Source organism: Gopherus flavomarginatus, chromosome 6 (assembly GCF_025201925.1).
Source record: "Gopherus flavomarginatus isolate rGopFla2 chromosome 6, rGopFla2.mat.asm, whole genome shotgun sequence".
Lineage (NCBI taxonomy): Eukaryota > Metazoa > Chordata > Testudines > Testudinidae > Gopherus > Gopherus flavomarginatus.
Genome location: NC_066622.1, coordinates 30,553,708 through 30,567,963, shown reverse-complemented (window position 1 = coordinate 30,567,963; position 14,256 = coordinate 30,553,708). Strand labels below are relative to the sequence as shown.

The window sequence follows — 14,256 nt, the reverse complement described above, 5'->3', positions numbered from 1 at the left end:
TTCGTGTGCTGAGCCCGCTGCCCATCGCGCTGCCCAGGACTGTCTCACTGTTTACTTGTATTTGCCCATCTGGTTCCATCCATCTCTTGTCTCTTGCCTTATCCTTAGGCTGGAAGCCCCTGGGGGACAGAAACTCTCTTTTTGTTCTGTGCATTTAGCACACTGGGGTCTTGGTTCATGACTAGGGCTGCTAGGCGCTACTGCAATTCAAATGGCAAATAACAAGAACCCTGACCCCCAGCTCAGTGCCCTTGTCCATTAGACTCGAACCGGCCTGTGCTGACAGCTCGCTGAATTCGGGAGCCCACGTTGTGAGGTGGGGCCCATCTGTCCATCTCTGTCACCCACATTCGGTAGCCGAGTCCTTTGCCGATGCACTGGAGATGGAGCAGCTGAATCCAATGGGCGTTAAAAATGATGGATCTTGATAGAGCCAGGGCCTGCTGGCATTCATTCCCAGGGCTCCTGATCTCAGTCGTGGGGACTTGATGGCTCAACTTGCCAGGCTGATTGCATCCTGCATGGCTACAGTGTGTGGCCGGGAATCCTCTTCATTATTAGGTGTATCATGGTAGCGTCTAGAGGACCTAACTAAGATCAGGACCCCATTGTGCCAGGCATTGCACACACCCCGACTGGGATAGGGGTCACCGTTGTGCTGAGTGCTGCACAGACACTGGCTGATATTGGGGGGCCCCTACTGCCAGGCACTGAGCAGACACAAAGTGATAGCTCCTGACCCAAAGAGCTCGCAGTCTAAATAGTAAAATAAGGAGGGGTAACTGAGGCAGTGAGCGGGGAGGGGACTAACCCAATGTCAAGGGTCTCCACATGCTACCATAATACATATAATAACACTACAGCTCTGATTTCCTCCTGCAGGAGGTGGTGGTGGAATGTGCAAAATTAAATCCACTGGCTCTGCTGTATGGGAACACACCTCTTGAATCCCTGTCCGCTGAGAACCCCACTGGGATGCTCCTAGGCTCTGCAGTTTAGTAGAGCATCACTGCAGCTCTGAGCCAGACTAACTGCAGCGGGGAACTGGGGTAATGGAATCTGTCAGCTGCCCCCAGCAGAGCAGTGAGCTCTGTGTGTGCGCGCATGTGTGAGATGTTGCCCCCTGCTGGAGATAATGAGGCTGGTGTGAGCGTGTGTAGTTTGGATTTCCCTTTGTGTGCATGTACCAATGTATGTGTGTGTGTGCACATATGTGCACAGTTTGGACTTCCCAGTGGGTGTGTGCTAAATGTGAACCTTATCCAAGCATCAGGACTCCTGGGTTCTATTCCCAGCTGTAGGAGGGGAGTGAGGTCTCATGGGTTAGAGTAGAAGAAGCCAAGAATCAGGACTCCAGGGTTCTCTCCTTAGCTCTGGGAGGGGAATGGAGTCTGGTAGTTAGAGCAATGGGGGGCAGGGAACCCGGACCCCCAGGTTTTATTCCTGGATCAGGAAGGGAAGTAGAGCCTGGGGGTTAAAGCAGGAGCCAGATTTCAGCAGCTGGATAGGGTGTGTTGAGGTTGAGGGTGCCTTGTGTCAAAGAGGAGACAGGAGCAGGTTGAGGCTTCATCTTCATGGTGGTGAATCATATTTCGATTTCTGCAAGGCTGGGGTCTTTGTCCCAACAAGCAGCATGAGATGGGGCAGGGGCATCTTGCAGATTCTATCCCGGCAGTCTTAATGGGTGGCATCCAGACTGCAGCAAGGGAAACTGGGAGTTAAGATCTGTCCCATCCAGAGCAGTGGGGTTGGAGTTAACACCCCTTAGGATGCCCAGAACCACTTCCTCCTCAGGGTGTTCAGCTCAGGCTCCCTGCAGACTCAGGCAGGTGTCATCACAAAAGAGAGAAAAGATCAGGATGAAATTTTGAATCACATGTTTTCAGCACAAAATGTCCTTTTTGTCCAAAATGAACATTTTGTAAAGTCACAGATTCCAAGGCTAGCAGAGAACATTGTGATCACAGTCTGACCTGTAGAGAACACAGGCCAGAGACCTTCCCCAAAAGAATTCCTAGAGCAGATCTTTTTTTTTTTGTGTGTGGAAAAACATCCAATCTTGATTAAAAAAATTGTCAGTGATGGAAAATCCACCCCAGCCCTTGATAAGTTTTCCAAATGAATAATGATGCTTAAAAATTGACACTTTATTCCAGTCTAAATTTGTCTAGCTTCGACTTCCAACCTTTGGGTTGTGTTAGACCTTCGGCTGTAGGCTGAGGAACCCATTATCTAATCTCTGTTCCCCATGGAAGTCCTTACAGGCTGGGGTCAAGTCATCTCTCAAGCGTCTCTTTGTTAGCTATATAGCTTGAGTTCTTTGAGTCTCTCACTGTGAGGTGTGTTCTCTAATCCTTTAATCATTGTCATGGTTCTTCTCTGAGCCCTCTCCAATTTATCCACATCCTTCTGGAGTTGTGAATACCCAAACTGAACCCAGGATTCCAGCAGACTTTGCACCAGTGCCAAATACAGAGGCAAAACAACCTTTCTAATCCTGCTTGCGATTGCCCTGCTTATGCATCCAAGGATCTCATTAACTCTTATGGTCACAGCGTCGCACTGGGAGCTCATGTTCAGCTGATTCTCCACCACAACCCCCAAATCTTTTGCAGAGTCACTGCTTCCCAGGATAGAGTCCCCCATCCTGTATGTATGGCCTACATTCTTTGTTCCTAGATGTATACATTGACATTTAACCATATTAAAACGCATGTTGTTTGCTTGTGTCTGGCGTGCCAAGTGATCCAGATCACTCTGTATCGGTGACCTGCCTTCTTTCTTATTTACCATTCCCTCCGATTTTTGTGTCATCTGCAAACTTGATCTGTGATGATTTTGTTTTCTCCCAGGTTATCAATAAAAATGGTAAATAGCTTAGGGCCAAGAACCGATCCCTGTGGGACTCCACTAGGAACACTCCTGTTTGATGCCGGTTCCCTGTTTACAATTACATTTTGAGGCCAATCAGTTAGTCAGCTATGAATCCATTTGATGTGGGCCATGTTCATGTGATATCTTCCTTGGTTTTTAATCACAATGTTGTACGGTACCAAGTTATATGCCTTACAGAGTCTAAGGATATTACATCAGCATTCTTAAGGAAACTTGTAAATTTCCTCAGAAAAGGATGTCATTCTTTTGACAGGCTCTGTCTTCGATAAACCCCTGGTGATTGACACCAGTTACAGCCCTGTCCTTCAATTCTTTATTAATCGAATCTCGTATCGTATCTGCTCCATTATCACGCCCGGGATCGATGTCAGACTGACAGGCCTATAATTACCTGGGTCATCCCATTTACCCTTTTTATATATTGGCACAACATTAGCTTTCTTCCAGCCTTCTGGAACTTTCCCACTGTTCCAAGACTTATTGAAAATCAACCTTAATGGTCCAGTGAGCACCGGAGGCAGTTTCTGTTGAAATCTTCTGGCATTTTGTCAAAAAGCTAGAAAGGGAAGGTGTTGAGGCCTGGAGCAGGACCCATGGCGCTCGGCTCTGTACAAACCCTGAACAAAATCCAGACAAATCACTCTGGTGAACAGGAGATGCCAGGTGCTCACAGCAATGCAGGAGGACTGTCAAAGCAATCATGATCCCTTCTCCCACACTTGCTCGAAAAATTTTGTATGGGACAGTTTTCCATTGGAAAATACGGTTTAGCTGAAATCAACAGGTTTTGCAGCAAGCTGTCAGTTTCAGCGAAATCTTAGTGCTTGGGTTCAATTTTATGATTTTGATATTTCAGTGTATTTGGTTTATACTAACAACAACAACCCTCAGCTCTTCACTACAGCTTTTAATCCCGTGATCGCAAAGCACTTTACAAAGGAGGCCAGTAGCATTATCTCCATTTTACAGATGGGTAAACTGAGGCACGGGGCAGGGACAAGACCTGCTCAAGGTCACTCAGCAGTCCCATGGTGGAGCTGGGCATAGAACCTATAAGTCCTGAGTCCCAAGCCAGTGCTTTAGCCACTAGGAAACACTGCCTGTTTTTTTGGACTTTGCTATTATATTAAAATATTTATTTAATTTTTGTTTTTAATTTAGGATTTAATTCTAATTTAGTTTAATTTTTAAATTGTATTTATACATATTATATTTTATATTATGTCATCTATTGATATATATTACATTTAATAATACCTAATATACACTATTTCATATTCTGATATAATCTAAGAACAAAAACAAAATGAAACGATAAACTGGAAATTAATTGATTTTGATGGCCTCAAGTCCAAATATTCCAGGATTTTCATTCTGGGGAAAATTTTGAAAATTCACCTCAGAACGAACAAATAAATAAATTGCGGAATTCCCCATAAAATGGAAATTCTGGTTCTCGAAAAATTCCAGGCCACCTCTAGTGATGTGACACATGCTCAGCTTTGGTAGATACAGGCTGGGGGGAGGAGTGTGCAGAAAGTCTGGGAGTCAGGATTCCTGGGTTCTAGTCCCAGCTCTGAGAGGGGAATGGGGTCTAGTGGTTAGAACAGTGGGGGCTGAGAGTCAGGACTCCTGGGTACTAGTCCCATCTCCAAGAAGGGAGTGGGCTCTAGTGGTTAGAACAGTGGTGGCTGAGATTCAGGACTTCTGGGTTCTAGTCCCATCTCCGAGAGGGGAGTGGGCTCTAGTGGTTAGAACAGGGGGCTGGTTTTGTTCCCATCTCTGGGAGGGGAGGGGAGGGGAGTCTAGTGGTTGGAAGGGGGCTGAGAGTCTGGACTCCTGAGTTCTAGTCCCAGCTCTGGGAGAAGAGTGGTGTGGTGTCTAGTGGTTAGAGCAGGGCGGGCTGAGAGTCAGGACTCCTGGGTTCTAGTCCCAGCTCCGGGACAGGAGTGGAGTCTAGTGATTAGAACAGGGGGGCTGGTTTTATTCCCGTCTCTGGGAGGGGAGTGGGAGCTAATGATTAGAGTGGGGGGGTGGGGCTCAGGAGACAGGACTCCTGGGTTCTACTACCCTTAGCTCTGCTTTGTTTTTTGGGAACGTGGGCTGTCAGAAGGAGCCCAGGGCTCCTGTGCTGGGAGAAGTGATTTGTGCTGATACCGGGGAGGGGAGCGTTGTGACAGCCGGCTCTGAGTGGTGACATTAGCAGCTGTTGTCTTAGCATGTCCCTTCCCCCTCTGCACTGGGGTCCCATTGTTCCTCTGTGAAGTGAGTAATTACCAGACTTCCTAACGAACTCCGTACACCTCCCACTCGCTGACGGCGTGACAAGTTGGGGCAGCAGCTGTTGAAATAGACACCCCCAGTCTGAAACATTCATGGACAGCCAGAACTCCTTCTATTCCTGGCTCTGGGAAGGCAGTGGGGTCTAGTAGTTAGAGTAGGGGGGGATGAGGCCAGGAGTCCTGGTTTCTATCCCAGATCTGGTGGGTGATAGAATCTCATGGCTAGAGAAAGGGTGGCTGGGAGTCAGGATTCCTGGCTTCTATCCCCATCTCTGGGAGAGGAGTAGGGTCTAATTGTCAGAGCAGGGTGGCTGGGAGTCAGGACTCCTGGGTCTTATTTCCCAAGTCTGGCAGAGGAGAGGGATCTCGTGGCTGATCAGAATGTCCCCTTCGGGATTTACCGTCCCGCCACATGACTCTGGAAGGCAGGCAGCCGTGAAATGCACTGAGGGAGCATAAGCATAAGCTTCCCTCTTGAAATTACCAGTGCCACCTCCATCTCTTATTATTAAAAGACAAAGCCAGCGGCAGAGCTGCTGCTGGGTTTAATTGTCTCCCCCTCCAGCCCAGCCCACTGAAGTGTCTCCCCCTCTTTTTTGGCATCTGGACCTGCACAAGACTCCTTGGCAACCTCGTGGCAACCAATCCGTGATCCGCTTTAAACCGCAAGTTTGGTGGGCTGGGAGTCAGGACTCGTGGGGTCTATTCCCAGCTCAGGAGGTGAGAGGTGTGGGGTCTAGTAGTTAGAGCAGTGGGGCTGGGAGTCAGGACTCATGGGGTCTATTCCCAGCTCAGGAGGTAAGGGGCGTGGGGTCTAGTAGTTAGAGCAGTGGGGCTGGGAGTCAGGACTCGTGGGGTCTATTCCCAGCTCAGGAGGTGAGAGGTGTGGGGTCTAGTAGTTAGAGCAGTGGGGCTGGGAGTCAGGACTCCTGGGGTCTATTCCCAGCTCAGGAAGTAAGGGGCGTGGGGTCTAGTAGTTAGAGCAGTGGGGCTGGGAGTCAGGACTCGTGGGATCTATTCCCAGCTCAGGAGGTAAGGGGCGTGGGGTCTAGTAGTTAGAGCAGTGGGGCTGGGAGTCAGGACTCGTGGGATCTATTCCCAGCTCAGGAGGTAAGGGGCGTGGTGTCTAGTAGTTAGAGCAGTGGGACTGGGAGTCAGGACTCCTGGGGTCTATTCCCAGCTCAGGAGGTAAGGGGCGTGGGGTCTAGTAGTTAGAGCAGTGGGGCTGGGAGTCAGGACTGCTGGGGTCTATTCCCAGCTCAGGTGGTGAGGGGCGTGGGGTCTAGTAGTTAGAGCAGTGGGGCTGAGAGTCAGGACTGCTGGGGTCTATTCCCAGCTCAGGAGGTAAGGGGCATGGGGTCTGGTGGCTCAAAGACACAAAAAAGCAGATTTTTCCCTGTTCTTCTGCATCTCATCAAGATCCCAAGTGTCATTTCCTGTTTGCGCTCTCCACTTTCCCATCTAATTGAAGTAGGCAGCAAATGCCCCTAGTGGGCCACTGGAGCTTCCGGGCCACTGGAGCTTCCAGGCCTCCCAACACATGCCCCTACTCCCTCCTTGGCATAGCTATCTGGGTGCCTCCTGCCTCATGGGTGCAAATGCAGTTGCTCGGCAGGATGCCTGGCACTAGGGGGCAGTGTTCGCCCAGCAGATGCACGCAGTCTGTGGGTTCCATACATCTCTGCCTGGGAGTGATGCATCTGCGCAACATTGAAAGCCCTGCTGGGTTATTTTCCTTCAGGGACAATGAATCGCAAATGACAGGATAAAATAACAGGCCGGGAATCAGGACTTATGAGTTGATGCTCCTGCTCTGTAAATGAGCTCTTGGTTGTTATGGGCACAACAAACTAACGGAGCCACTTGGAACATGGTGGATCGAGGTTGCTAAGAGTAGTAAATGCGCCTGCCAATAATGGGCTCTGCACGGACTCTGAGGGGAATCAGGGGCTCTATTGTGCCAGGTGCTGCACAGACATGAATCAAGATCAGGGCCCCCCATTATGCTGGGCACTGCACAGACCTGGATGGTGATCAGGGTGTAGCCAGTGGAGGCTACAAGGGCCTTCACTGTGCCCAGCACAGCTACAATCTCAGATGAGGCCTCTAAACTACACCAGACAGAGCACCGAGCAGCCCTTGGCCTGTGTGGCATCATTGCCCTGGGCACAGAGCACGCTTGGCGTAATCGGCTGAGAACTGCCTTTCCTGGCTGATGTTTCCTTCTTTGTGGCTTGATTAAAGTCTCTGAGGCAAATGGCTGCTCACCCTGATTTCCTTTTGCCTCTCTGACTCCTTCACGATCAGGCCTCTGAAAACAGGCTTCTATTTATTCCTCATCATGTTTCGCTTTTCAGCCAGTTCCTTCTACTTCAGCCTCATCCCTCCTTGCTAGTCAGCGAGAAGGATTTCAAGTGTCCTTCCCTGGCAGAGCCAGCCTTTTTCCTCTTTGCTCTCCCGGTCAATAGAGCAACTGGGTTTGCCTGTTCTGGCCAAGATTGGGATCCTCAAGGTGCCTGCTGCTGCGCAGACCCTGACTGGGTGCAGGGCCTCCATTGCACCTGACGCTGTGCAGACCCCGCCCAGGAGTGGGGCCCCCTTGGGCTGAGCACTGCACAGATACACAGATATGGTCCCTGCCCCAAATTGCTTACAGGCTAATTTAACTAAGAAGGGGTGGGGAAATTGAGGCACAGAGAGGGGAAGGGACTTGGCCAAGGGCAATAGTAGAGTGGGAAATAGAACCAGGAGTCCTGGGTGCTACATTCATTCAACCTGTCTAGATTGTGTCTCCATTGTGCCTGAATCTATGTATTCCTATGGCCCTTCTTTCGCAGAGAGGAGGCTTGGCCCTGCGGTTAGATTATTAACCTAGGATTTGGGAGATTGGTTCAGTTCCTGGCTCTGCCATGGACTCCCTGGCCCACTCACTTTGTCTAGGGCTCTGTAAAACCAGGATAATAGCACTTCCCTTCCTTCAGCCTCAGCCAGGGATCTGTGCGGCACCCGGCCCAAGGACGCCATGATCTGCATCGTGTCTGTGCAACACCCAGCATGATGGGGAGCCCTGATCTCAGGAGCACCTAATACAAAGCCGGGCCAGGAACAGTGTCTAAATTGCTACATTTGCATCCAGAGGCAACTCAGCCCAACACTGAAGTGTCTCTGGCAGCATCTGCAGAGCAGCAAGTTCAGGGCCGGCTTTAGGAAGTGCGGGGCCCAATTCGAACATTTTTGGCGGGGCCCCGGCAGGGACGACTAAAAAAACAAAATGTAAAAAAAAGCCTTTCATTTCTTAGCAACCAGTTCCCTATAAAAAGTTCTGATTTAAGAGATGTGCCACAGCATGTATTTTTTGTACCAATAGGGCTACCATACTTCCGTATTTTCCTGGATGGTGATTTAAGAACCAAAAAGCCTGACATGTCCGGGAAAATGCGGCTGTACGTTAACCCTACCTAAAGTTCTTTTTTTAAAAGATGGGCCTGAACTAGAAATGAGCTCCGTTTCACATGTGCGGGTCCCCGCCACTCCCTGGGGGTGTGCTAGGGTGACCAGATGTCCCAATTTTATAGGGACAGTCCCAATTTTTGGGTCTTTTTATTATATAGGCTCCTATTACCCCCCCACCCCAATTTTTCACACTTGGTGTCTGGTCACCCTAGGGTGTGCACATGTGTGGGTCCCAGCTGCTCCCTGACCCCCTCATTGAAGCAAGTGTGCAGGGTTACTGCCCTGGGAACTGCAGGGCACCAGTGGACATGGGGCCTGGCTGGAGGCAGGGCAGGGGCTGGCTGGAGGTAGGGTCTGGCTGCAGGCAGGGCAAGGAGTGTGGGGCTGGCTGGAGACAAGGGGGTGTGGGGTGGGCTGACTGGCTTCAGGCAGGGCCGCAGGAGGGTGCGCGGCAGGGGTTGGCAGGGCTGGAGACAGAGGAGTGTGGGACTGGCTGGCTTCAGGCAGGGGGATGCGGCAGGGGTTGGCTGGAGACAGGGCAGGACCACACGGGGTGTGGCAGGGGTTGGTTTGAGACAGGGCAGGGAGTGCGGCAGCAGGGGCTGGCTGCGGGCAGGGGGTGCAGGGCTGGCGGCAGGCAGCAGCAGGGCTGGTACGGGCAGGGGGTGCAGGGCTGGCTGCGGGCAGGGCAGGGGGTGTGGGGCTGGCTGGAGACAGGGCGGGGGTGCAGGGCTGGTTGCAGGCAGGACAGAGGGTGCGGGACTGGCTGTAGGCAGGGGCAGGCTGTGGGCAGGGCAGAGGGTGCGGGGCTGGTGTGGGCAGGGGTGCAGCAGGGGCTGGCTGTGGGCAGAGGGTGCGAGTACAGGGGGTACAGCCCATTCTGTACGATAAGTGCCCCTTCCTCCTCCCTCCCCCACCAGGGTAGCAGCAGTAGCAGGAGCTCGGGGGCTATTTAAAGGGCTTGGGGTTCCCCTGCTTCTACTGCCCTGGTCCTTTAAATAGCTGCGGGAACCCTGAGGAAGCGGCAGGGCTCCAGCGGCTATTTAAAGGGCCGGTGCGGTAGAAGCAAGGGGAGCCTCGGACTTTTTAAATAGCCCCCAAAGCCCTGCAGCCCTACCCCAGGGCTCCAACAGTGGGGCTCTGGTGGCAATTTAAAGGGCCTGGGGCACCAGCCCCTGCTGGGAGCCCCAGGCGCTTTAAATTGCCCCCTGGGGAAGCCAGACTGCCCTGGTACAGCGCACAGGCTCTTGCCCGTACACCGTACCGGGGCTTGGCGTGGGGCCCTCTTAGGTGCGGGGCCCGATTCAGGGGAATTGGTGGAATTGGCCTAAAGCCGGCCCTGAGCAGGTTCAGTGGGGGATTCCTCTGGAAAGAGACATCAGAGGGAGCAGATGAGACACCAGCCACAGAGCGGGGCCATTGATCAATCTCCTTTACGTTCCCAGATCCCCTTCAAACCCCAGCTGCTTTCATGTCTCCTTGGCTTCATTGCTCAGCCACTTCACCGCGCCCTCACTGCAGACTAGCACATCCACCATGCCCCATTAGGGTGCAGAGTTGGGTACTCTGTGCAAATAAGACAGTGCCCTGATTTGCATATTTGAATATACATCACCTCATTTGAATACATCCCTCCACCAGCCTTTCTACCTGAAATAATAGGGATGCTTGGGAGCAGGCTCCCTGAATCAGGAGGCTCCTGGGTCTGATCCACGCGTGTGCAGTGCAGGGATGGCTTTCCCACCAGCTGGGTATGCAGCCTCGGGTGCAAGGGCTTCTGGGAGTGCTGCTGCAAACTGCGGGGGATTGTGCATGGCCTCATGTGCCCCCCACCTAAGGCAGGAAAGGACCGACATCACAAAGGCCTAAATTTGTCTCCTGCAAATCTGGTATTGGTGGGGTTGTGGAAGCTCCCAGAGGCCTTGACTGAGATCGGGGGCCCTATCGTGCCAGGTGCTGCACAGACCCTGACTGCAATCAGGGGCCCTGTCTTGGTGGGTGCCACACAGACCCTGAGTGTGATTGGGGGCCCCACTGGGCTGGGTGCCACACAGACACACCCTGAGTGACAGTCCCTGTCCTACAGAGCTCACAGTGTAAAGAGAGCGTGACAGCAGAAACTGAGGTAAAGGGGCTCGGTAAAGTTCACCCTGTAAGTTTGGTGGCTCAGTTGGAAGGGAATCTAGGTTCCTAGCGGCCCTGCTGCTCTAACCACTAGCCCCCACTCCCCTCTCAGAAGTGGAGATAGGACTCAGGCATTCTGACTGCCAGCCTGGCAGCCTTATCTAATGTCTATTATGCATGTAGCTACCCTGTCTTTTCTCCAGCTGCTGATGCGCAGGAAGCTACAGCCTTGCTGATCCCGCTCTTAAACCCACTCAATCGCCTCGTAATGTGCTTTCATTTAATGATCAAAATGATATTTGATTAGGCTGCCTGTACTACATTTTTTCTTAAATAGATAATTAAGAGATTATTTCTTCTCAAGTTCGTTAGCAGGTAATTTAAGCTACAGGAAACACAGATGCATTTCCATGTGGAGCATCTCTTTATAGGAATCAACAGACGACTGGGGTGTTGCTCATGTCTCGAGGTGGGGTGGAGAAGTCAAGCCCTGGTGCTAGTTTGAAACATAGGCAAGTAGGGTGGTGCTGATCTCCATTGTTAGAGCACTGGGCTAGGAGTCAGGACTTTTGGGTTCTATTCCCAGCTGTAGGTGGGGAGTGGGGTTTAGTGGTTAGAGAAGCAGAGGTGGGAGTCAGGACTCCTGGGTTCTAGTCACGCTCCTCTCCCAGAGCCAGGAATAGAACCCAGGAGTCCTGATTCTCAGATTCTTTTTCTGTAACTACCAATCTCTGCTCCTCTCCCAAAACTGGGTATAGAACTCTGAAGTCCGGCATCTCACCATAGACAAAAGGGGGATGGGAAAATAAAGGCACAGAGCAGGGAAGGGACTTTCCCAAAGTCACACAGTAGGTCAGTGGCAGAGCCAGGAGTAGATGCCAGCTCCTAGTCCAATGCCTGTGTCACTAGCCTAATGTCTTTCTTAGCCAGGAACTCCTGTGATGCATGACCCATGTTCATGTGGGGCTCTCCCTTCCCCAGATGCTCCCTCTCTGATCTTCAGCCACAGCAGGGGTAGAAAAGCCTCCACAGTCTGATGTGAGCCAGCGCCAGCAGGGAGCAGATGAAGGTGCTCTTTTTACACTGCATTTACATCACTGGAGGTGGGAGTGGGGTTTGGCAGCTCGGGACAGTAAGAACAGATACCTCGGCACAGCCCCCGAGCATTGGCATGTGACCCCGGCACATTGGAAGATAACCGCACGGTGGGGAGAAGTGATTCCAGCATTCAAACCTGGAGGACGCAGGTTGTGAAGCGTGGTTGTAAACCAGACGTTGTCCGCACTTACTGTGTGGAAGAGCTAGTGTCCTCTCCCAGCTGTCTGCACTGGCACGGGGCGAGCTCCTCCCTCAAAATAAGCCCCACCTACTCAAGACAGCAGAGTGAGCTCGGATTCACAGTGTTATAATAAATTTCTGGAGCCCTGATGGAGATAGAGGTCCCCTGTGAGCCAGGTACTGCACAGACCCTGACTGAGATTGGGGTTCCCATTATGCCAGCTGCTGCACAGTCTCAGTGAGAGACAGTCTCTGCCCCCAAGAGCTTACAGACTAAATTAACAAAGCGTCGGCCGGTAAACTGAGGCACACAGAGGGGACTTGCAGTAAGTAAGTAGCAGAACTGGAAATAGAATCCAGGTGTCCTGCCCTCCTGCACTGCTCACTCTAGCCCACTAGACCCCGCTCCCTTCCCCTAGCCGAGAATAGAACCCAGGAGTCCTGCTTCCCAGCCAGGCTGCCTCTTTAAGGGGGAAAAATATCATTGCTGTCCATGCCTCTTAAAATTCAGGAGCCGCCGAACAGTTAAAACATCTTTAATGAGCTCTATGCTTCATTATCCTCTTTACAGCTGTCTGGCGCCCGCTCCCCCCTGCCCTGTGAAGATTGCAATGCACAGTTAATCCATATTCTCTGGTCTGTGTTATTTAATTCCCAGCCTTGCACTGACCCCCGCTGGTTGCTCCGTTCAAGGATTTTCCCCACCCTCAGCTCCCCTTGAACTCCCAGCCACCACAGCTTACGGGCTCCCTGTTTAATTAGCAGGCATGGGTTGGGGCAGAGATGCTCTCTGATGTCCTAGGAGAAGGTCCCGGTCCCTGTCAGTCTAGCCCAAGGTCACCCCCAGGGCTGTGACGAGGCCAGGCAGATTTTGTATCTGTAATTCATCGTCCGGGTCTTAAACAGGCCAGGGAATGGAAGAGAGAGAACCTGGGGGCCTGACGCCCAGCCTGACCTCCTGCTCTTACCACTAGACCCCTCTTGCCCCCCAGAGCTGGCAATAGAAGCCAGGCGTCCTGACTTTCACTCTGGCACGCTGGCCACTCCTCCCTTGTTTTCCAAGCACTTGCTACTGCAGCGCAGCATCTGTTCAGCGGGACGCAGCGATGCTACAGTTAATCATGTTCCTCGACATGTCCCCTGCTCACACGCATCGCCCGAGCTGCTGGTGCATCTGCGAGAGACGGGCAGACACAACAGCCACGGCTTCTGTCCTCGTGTCACCTGGATCTCACACACACACACACACACACAGATTCAGTGAGGGTATTAGACTGGTGCTCAGGACTTCTAGATTTTTTCCTCTACTCTGGGAAGGGAGTGGGGTCTAGTGGGTTAGAGTGGGGAGTAGGGACTGGGAGCCAGAACATCTGTGTTCTATTCCTGCAGCTTGGAGGAGAAGGGGAGTCTAGATGCTGGAGAAGGTGGGGCAGGACTGAGGGCTTTATGGATTCTGTCCTCTGCTATGGGAAGGGAATCTAGGGATTAGAAAGAGGGCCTGAGAATCAGGATTCCTGGGTTCAGTCCTCAGCTCTGGGAGAGGGATCACCATGACATTTCATATTTAAATAGCTGAAATCATGAAATTTACAATTTAAAAAATCCTATAACCATGAAATAGACCGAAATGGATTGTGAATTTGGCAGGGCTCTATCCATGAGGGAGCAGTCTGTGCTTGGCACCTGGCACCCTGCACCTCAGAAGTTATCACTGCTGCCCTTCAGTGGGATCACCTTTAAACCTATTGCTGTGGGGTGGGGTCTTGATATTGCAGTGTGAGGATTACCCCACAGTCCCTCAGGAGTCAGAGGAGCTTATGCCAGACACCTGCAACCTGCTCTGCCTTGCTGCTGATCATAACCATGTGGAGGGCAGAGAAGTGGGACCTCCTTCCCAGCCATTGCTGGGGGAGATGCCCTTGTCATGGGGCCTGTGTTCCATCCTCAGCTTTGTGAGGGAGAGGAGTAAGCGGAGTATGAACAGCTGCTGGCTTCAGGGCAGGGATGCTCTCATGTGTCTGGGCAGTGCCTGGCACAATGAGGCCCTGATCTTGGCCAGGATCTGTGCAGCGCCTGGCACAGTGGGAATCTCAGGTATTACCGAAAAACCGCTAAGAGGGCCCCAAAGAACTCAGTACCCCCTTCCCATGGCATAGATAGTGGCAGCCTCAGCCTATCCCTCACTCCGTTCCAGTGGCTGGGCTCCCCAGAGAATGGCGTGTTT

At 52.0% G+C, this 14,256-nt stretch overlaps 1 protein-coding gene across 6 annotated transcripts in view; it reads left to right on the top strand.

Annotated features, from left to right (window-relative positions):
- Positions 1 to 14,256, top strand: part of PC (pyruvate carboxylase) — a 242,256-nt gene that overhangs the window by 111,354 nt on the left and 116,646 nt on the right. The window lies entirely within an intron of this gene.